The sequence below is a fragment of the Pseudochaenichthys georgianus genome, chromosome 5, assembly GCF_902827115.2.
Source record: "Pseudochaenichthys georgianus chromosome 5, fPseGeo1.2, whole genome shotgun sequence".
In the NCBI taxonomy this organism is placed as follows: Eukaryota; Metazoa; Chordata; class Actinopteri; order Perciformes; family Channichthyidae; genus Pseudochaenichthys; species Pseudochaenichthys georgianus.
In genome coordinates this window covers 21,627,147-21,635,513 of record NC_047507.1, presented here as the reverse complement: position 1 = coordinate 21,635,513, position 8,367 = coordinate 21,627,147, and positions in this window count along the sequence as shown.

The window sequence follows — 8,367 nt, the reverse complement described above, 5'->3', positions numbered from 1 at the left end:
TGCTTCAGTGTCGGCATGAATAAAGGTGTCTGAATGCAGAGAGGGAGAAAGCCAGCATTAACACAGTGAAAGTGGCGCTGTTCATTTGTCAGGAGATGGATTGCAGCCATTGAGAGGAAAAGCTTTTAATTTGGCTCTGGTGTGGTAATTAGGTTTCAATTCGCTGCGCTCACTAAGAGGAATGGGGAGGGTAATGAAGTTAGTCATCTTACTGTGCGTGTTTAGAGCGAGAGGAAAAGAGGAGGGGGTTAAGTATGCACAGTCTACATGTTTCAGCGGCTCGCTCTACCTCTCATACTCTAATTCATAGTGTAATGCTGTTTATTGCATTTATCACAGTACTTGAATGCATTAGTTAAGAGGCCCGGCACATTACAGTAACCATGCAAACACACTGAACCTGATCTACCTCCTCTCCTGCTCCCTGCTTTCTATCTTAATAACGTTTCTCTTTCTCTGTAGAAAATACTTTTCTCTCTTGTTCGTTGTCATTTCCCAAATGTCTCCTTCCCCCGATCTCCTTCCTTGTTCCTATATCTGAACGGAGCTGATGTCACTAATGGCTCGATGTACTATGCAGAGAGGAAAGAACATGGGGATCTCAGGTTACATGACCTGGGGAAAAAGAGGAACCAAAGGACAAGTAAAAGTGGAGGAAGACATGTAAGAGAAAAGGAAACGCACATGTCTTGACGGTACATTGGGAAAAATGACAAATAATTTGTTTTAATTGTATTTAAAAAAGTAGTAAATACTAAATATGATAACAAAATACTGTGAATTACATAATTAAAGATGGGCTCATCGTCATGTGAAAATCTGCCTTGAGCATATTCATGTCCATGTATGTCCGTTTAAGTGCTTAAGGGCTCTTGTCCCTCTGAACACTTAAGATTTGTTTGTGTGTGTGTGTGTGTGTGTGTGTGTGTGTGTGTGTGTGTGTGTGTGTGTGTGTGTGTGTGTGTGTGTGTGTGTGTGTGTGTGTGTGTGTGTTTGTCAGTGGGCACAGTAGCCATGTGACGACCCCTGTGTGACCCCTGAGAAGCGTGTAGGCGCCGGGTTCAGTCTGACTCTTGTCACATGATCCCGTGCTGCCCTCCCTCTCTATTTACAATGGAGTATTAATCTGTACAACACGCACACAAGAAATCACACATAGAAAAATGCTTTCTTTGTCTTCGAGTGCAGCGTTTTATAAACATGGAGAATAATCAAATATTGCACATGCAGTTTCTATAATCATGGTCATGCGTGCTCTTTGTTTTTCGTCCGCAGCCTGACCTGTCGCTGATCTCTCAGGGCAGAGGCAGGTGTCCTCGTGTCAGTGTGATCGCTGAGTGTTTTTATACCCATGTAATCTTTGTCTTAAGGCCTGACAACTCTCTCCCCCTGTATGCTGACTCATACTATTTTGCCTGAGATGGAGCTATGTTTTATGTAGGACGTGTGTCTTTCTGTCCGTCGTGTCACTCTTTCTTTCCGTCCAACTGGAATTAGAGCCCTTTGCTTCATTTCATTTTTCAAATCATTATTACCTGTTTGGCTGCTACGTTAATACATGCATTTATAATGTTGGCTCAGCACACTAAAGCTGACTTCCTTTTACCTCTCCTGTTTCTCCCACGGTTGGGGCCCAGGGCCTCCAGCCTCCCAGCATCCTTGGTGTGTGGGCTGACTCCAGCTCGGCTTCCTGTTATAGAAATTTGCGGAACCATGTTCCCCACACATACTCAGACACACACTCAGTGTGTGTGTGTGTTTCTGTGATGTATACTGTGCTACTTGCTCACACAATAGTCATAATAAGAAAAAGTGGAGAATGAAAGTTGAGCGGGTGGTGTAATAATGTCACATCACTCATGCACATGGTTTCAGAAAGAATATTGAACTCAACTTGGCACACATTTCTTCAGTGTATAGCTCTGTCAATGTCAAGACATGTATATTAAAGTCAGGGATGGAAGGAGCGCAAACATATAGCACTGCTTTTTATCTTATAGCACATCAACATGATTACATTCACTGTGATCAAATTAAATCAATGATTACGAATAATTTAAAAGTGGTATTTCACTTTGCAGTTCCCCTTAACTTTACGAGCATTTCTGTGTCTTTCAGCTCATTGTTTCGGTTTTCCTTGTGGCTATACCGAACATATCATTTTTACATTTCTCAGATTCTATTGAGGTTTCAATTTCCCCCTTTTTTATTGTATATGTTATTACTGGTGCTGTTGATTGCTGGTGTTTTTTGGTCTTATAATAGACAACATGGCTATGTCCTCACTGTAACTATTCCTACACAGTACCCTCTGCTCTCAAATAATGAACACTTTCTTGTAGTTTTCTTAGAGACCTCCTGATGGGGAAATGTAAAGCAGGAAATACGTTGTTGTTACAGTCTAGGGCTTAGTAACACTGGTTTACAAAGTGTCTGAGGCTCTCATCGTCATGCGAGTGTAACAAGGTACTGCGTAGATGTAATTTATAGGCGGTGATGAGTGGAGAAAGGGAGTAGGGTGAGGTTTCAGAACATGGACTAGTAACCTCTCAGCGTCACTCAATCCACAGCGACTGTGCCGCAGCTCATTGGCTGCGTTGTCACGGCAATTTGAGTGGTATTGTACTCTTATGTGGCTCGGGGCAGTGGTTCATGAAGGAAGTATTTTCTTAAATGACAATAAAAAGTACAATAAGAGGGTGTAAGCGAGCGGTTTGATCATGTTTATTTCACAAAAGATCCAGTTTAGAGGAGACGGTGGATTTTCTTACCCTCTGTGCACTTGAGTCTGGGCGGGATGACTGTGTGAAAATCTCAGGATGAATATCTGTGTTCACATGATAGACGTGTGGCTGTAACTCACACTAGGGCCTCTGTTTTCTTCAGTTTTATGGTATACAAAACAGTAGAACAATTTCTTATTTGTATATTGTCATTGTTTGACATTGGATGCCGTGCGGGTGATTGTCTATGATTGTAGAGTCTCTCAATTATGTAACTGGCTAAGCTAGAGCCCACATTGGCTCCAGGACCCTCTCAATGGCTCAGGTCTGCCGTCTGCACAATAAAAACATTGTACTGAAGCCGGTCTCGAGACCCCCATCTATCTCTGGTTGTGGTGTCGCGGCACAACGTGCTATCTAACCAGCTCATCAGCAGGTCGGGAGAACAAACCCAAAAAAGGACTTGATTAGATGTCTCTATTAGATTAGATGTATGTGAAAAGCTTCAGTTTCACTGAGTTGTGAAGAATGATGAGGAAAGAGTACAACATCCTGATATTAGTATGTTTCAGGAGCTGACAACCTCCACAATTTACCTTTGTTTTCTCACTTTACCTCTGTCTCTTATATGACGTTAATCACCTCAAATATTTTTAATTTAAGGGTTTTGCTTTTTGCTATATTATTTTCCACAACGTGTTCATTGATGATTAATTAAAAAAAATTCTACGATATCTGTTTCTTGGAAAATATCGACTTTTAGCATCTTAAACATGATTCTTTTCTCATGCTAATATTTAGGCACTGGAAGCACTTGTTCATCAGTTCAACATAGTCCAGGTCCTGCGTTTGTACACTCACCGTTTATTTAAATAAAAAACACTTTTCTTCAGTTTCAGAACTATGTTCAATCAAAACAAGCATGCACACTAAAGTTGCACTTTTCAGATTCTTGAAATGTATTGAAATATGTTAGTGTCCCCTTATCTGGGCAAGCAAAAACACTGACAGATCAATATACAAGAGAACTAAATAGTTCAGTTTGCTCAAATTAATTGAGTCTTTATTTGGGAAAGATTTCTTACAAAATATACTGCACTCTTTTTTTCCACTCAAATATTATTCAATTCATTTGTTTAAGAGAGACTAAATGACTATACAGTGTTAAAATGAAGATGTTTTGCAGTTCACAATCCATCCCTTTAGCCCCAAGTGGCCTCATTAGATCTCAGACACCTGTCTGTCTATGAGCGAGTGACTGGTTAATGGGGTTAAACTGTTTAGGAAACACACATTGTCTACTGGCTCATTGAGTTGTAGCAGCTGCAAATGCCTGCAGTGATTTCTGTCTGAGCAAAACGGCTCTTCTGCGGGTGACAAAACAGCCTCACTCTATCAGCGCTGTATAAAGGACAATACAACAGGGTGTTGTGGCCGCCGTAACAATAGCACTGAAATTAAAGATGTCAAGAAGCTGGTGGAGGCCGTGTGGAAATGGTTACAGAGGGTTGTGGTGGGATGGCAGAAGGGGGGGGGGGGTCTGCTGGGTTGTATAGAGCACTAACAGCAGCAGAAGCTACAGGTGAGGCGGATTCATGTCTCCAGTTTCTCTTGGCCCAATTTCCTCCCCTTGCCCCATCTCAGTGTGTGAAAGTTGTGTTGTTAGGTGCATCTCCTCATATTTAGTAAAGTAAACAGTAAATATTGCTCTGATGAGATAACTTGTATGTTTTGATAATAAAACCTGTGAAAATACTCATTTTTATGAGTTTAAAAATTCTAGGAAAGAATAAGTTGATAAATGTATCAAAGGGTGATGGAAGAGTTAAAAAGGCACACCACACAAATTATAAAAAGAGAAAACCAATACAAAAAAGAGAGGAAATGAAAAGCAGCTTGATGCTGGAGGATGATAGGAGGTGCAGTCGTCAAAAAGGCAATCGGTTCAAATAAAAAAAAAGTTGAAGTGAGAAGAAGGAAAGATGTGAGGGACAAGAGGGAGATAGCAGCACACGTGTCACGTCGGGATACCTTTGCGATCAAAGTCTTATGAGGAAGAATCAGAGCTTTATGGACCTCTGTGTGTGCGGGTGCCTGCGTGTGCTGGTTTGCATATTTAGCTCATTATCAGTTTTGACTGCAGTTATTTCCTGCATGTGTAAGATATCAGAGCTGTGATCTGCCTGGGGGAAGTGAGTGCTGTGAAGAAAATGCTGGAGTTGCAACATATGAGCTGTTTGCTGTGAATGGGTTCAATACTCTAATGCTGTTCAGCTCTGCTCACGACAACCTGATTACTTAAATCAACAAACACGAACCCCAACACAGTCTTCTTTTTTTTTTACGAACGTGCTGTTATTTCTCTCACAACTTCCCTTGTTCGTCTGTTGTCCTGAACGACCATTTTAGTGTTTATAAAAGAATGCCTTCAATGAGAGACTAAAAACATTTGCATTGTTATCACTATTTGTACAGTTCACTGCATCTAAAAGTCCATCCCACCTTTTTATCAAAATGTTCAAAGAAACACTTGGAAGGTGGTGTGTTGAAGAAGACAAACGTCACATAGTGCAATGGAACACACTTGAATAAATCTAGACATACATACATATTAATGAAATGTCCACTATTACTTCTGCTCTTCTGAAAAGCTGTTTGTACCCTTGCCAAAACCAGCTGTTATCTCGATGCAGTCGACTCCAAATGTTCGCATAAGAGTATTTGATAGAAACGGCATATTATTTGAAATGTTCTAAATTTGTATGCAAACTTGACTTATGAAAGGTGGCCTTTAGCCCCACCTACAAGTGTGGACATCTGCAAAAGGTGCGCTTTTTGCTTCCCACATGGTCTTATGACACATCGCACAGAGTTTGTTTCTAGCTAATCCTGGTAACCAGACATATATGGGCCTGGGTAGGTGCAATGTACCTGAGAAATGGTGTCCCTCCTTCCCTCTATCCAGCCCTCCCGGCCTAGATACCCCTCCTCTCAGATTTCCTGAGGGCTGATCCCTGGGCTTTTTGTCAACTGTGTTATAAGATAGTGGGGCCCAGACGCCCAGTCCCAGGGGCCCTAACACGGGACGTTAGCCCAATGCCTACAGTGTAGCTCTGTGGGGCCGATGTATTTCTGCCTCCCTCGCTCCTGGAACCTCCCTCCTGCTTCCATTGGTGCATTGGGCAGAAGAAAAGAGGTGATTGTTCGGAGACAAGAGGGATGAATTTGTCTGCCTCAGACAGGAGAAGAAAGGCGGTTTGAAAGGGACTTGTCAGTGGTTGTGGATCGGGTGGTTGGTGTGTGTCCCACTTTTCAGAGAATCCACGTTGTGTCAGAATGTTGTCCCTTTTCTGCAGAGCCCGGTCTACAGTCATAGTGTGTGTGCCTGTGCTTAGTTAGTCTGCACATCTGTGTGTGTGTCTGGTTGCGTCACTGCCCCAGCATATTAACATGAGGATACTCGTGCCCAGATTACTCCTTTTTATCATAATTGATCCTAATAACTGTATCCTGTCCATGTCCATCTCCCTCTTCCTGTTTTGCTTGGTTTCTCTTAGAGGACACTTTATCTCAAACTGTGGTGTCCACATTATCTCTTATCTTAAGGAAACTACATTTCTGTGGCAAATCTCTATTGATGATGCAACTCAGTGAGAGTATGTCTCTGTGGACATGAAAGTTTGTCATGTGTCGTTCATTTCTCCTCTGGGAGACAGATTCTATCGTCTCTCTTTTGACTCTCCTCTTACTTTTTTTTGTGCATGTTGGTCCTCAAGAGATCGCTTCAGAGACAACATGCTTTGCGTATCAAACCCAGATCTCACTGAAGCTTGTCCCACGTGGCAGCAGAGTCCCATTGGTGCAGATTGGATACATCTCAAATAGTCCTTCAAGAGCACAGTGTTGGACCATGTTTTTAAAAATGAAATGACTACATCACAAGTTTATTTTTGTCTGGATTAAAAAGGGAATAAAGGTCTAGAGACCCATTTCGTTTTGGTTTCAGGGTCATGCAGAGTTCTAGGTGGTGCAATGCTCCTTAACCCTTCTATAACACAGCAACCTTATTTTATAAAAAACAAGTCATTTATAGCTAACAAAATATATCAGATTTCCAGTAAGTACTTCCCTTTGAGGTTCAAGTTGCAGATGTACTTAGATATCAACAGTGTTAAGACAGATAATACAAACGTTTTCATGCACAGTGCCTGTACTGAATATATTGATAATACCAGTATGCAGGCCTGCTTGTGATGGATATAACAGTTTATGTACACTTTTCGACAGACTCAATAATAGTTGTGTAGTATAATAATTAGCTGCATGTAAAGTAATGGGGTTGGCGTCTACCAATCAAACGTTCAGTGGTTCGATCCCTAACCCCTGCAGTCAACATGTTGAAGTGTCCAAAACACCTAACCTGAAATTGTTTAGGGGACATGTTATATAATTATGTCACCGCTATACTCCGTGGTTCAGGGGAAAGAGACACATCACTACCAATCACAGCTGTTATTTAGAAGGAAAACAAGAACCATGTCAATATAAACAACATATAGGATCATTAACATGTTGCATGTTTAACTGATTTTGGGTCTGATTTTCTGAATTTAAACTTTTCTAGACTAGCCCTGTAGTGCTAAAAGCTTAACTTGTGTTTGATCCTGTTTTCACCACTTCCTGCCTTTTAGTTCCGTTGATGCTCTTTGACGTGCATAACCGTAACTTCTGAGGATCCAGAGGTAATGTGGATGAGTTGTTCCCTGGCTCCCTTCATCATTATTAGGCCTCTGAACTGGGTACACTCTGCTCCTTCCCACTTTCATCTCCTTTATCACTATCTCCCTGCTAACTCACTCCTCTGAAGTCTCTTCTGACCTTGTTCTCGATTCCTTTAATTTAGTTTGGTAGAAAAACAAATGGTCTAAGGAGGGGGCGCTTGTGCAAATGTTAAAGCTGTAAATCTCCCTGGTTATTTAGGATGCCCACCCAGTCCCCAAACTCCTCCTTTTCAAAGTTCCTCAGAGAGGTTCACCACGAAAAGACACTTGGCTGCTTTTTATCTCCTCTTTACGGGGAAAATCTCATTCTGTTATATCGTCTGGGAGGACATGACATTTTAAAAGGGTCTGTGAATAAGTCTGAGTGCGGTGTGGGGGGGCCTGGGAGAATGACAGAGTAAGTGCTTCCAGGGTGAAAGGTCAGGGAAGTCTTGAGAGGAGGCTGCATGCTGCACTTGGGTTGACCCGTTACTGTGTGTCATCTCAAGGCCCACAGCCTCAGGGCAGACACAAGCATCGGCCTTCGGACTAAAATCTTCATCACAACACAAGAATGGAACACTTTGAGATCATTTCTGTTAGTTTTTTTTTTTTTTTAACCTTATTTACCAATTACCTGTATTACTGCTGACCCATTTCCATATTATATCACTTATTATTTACCACCACAACATTTTTAATTCACCCTTTAAACCAGCTTGAGATAGTTACCTTTTATAACATTGAATTTGTGTTATATGTGTCATAGTTTCACTCATGTTGTGTGTTACTACAGTTAAAAAATATGACATAATTTAAAAGGTTTTTCACTGCACTGCCACACAATGATAATCGTGACAACCAACTCTATGTGATGCTCACTG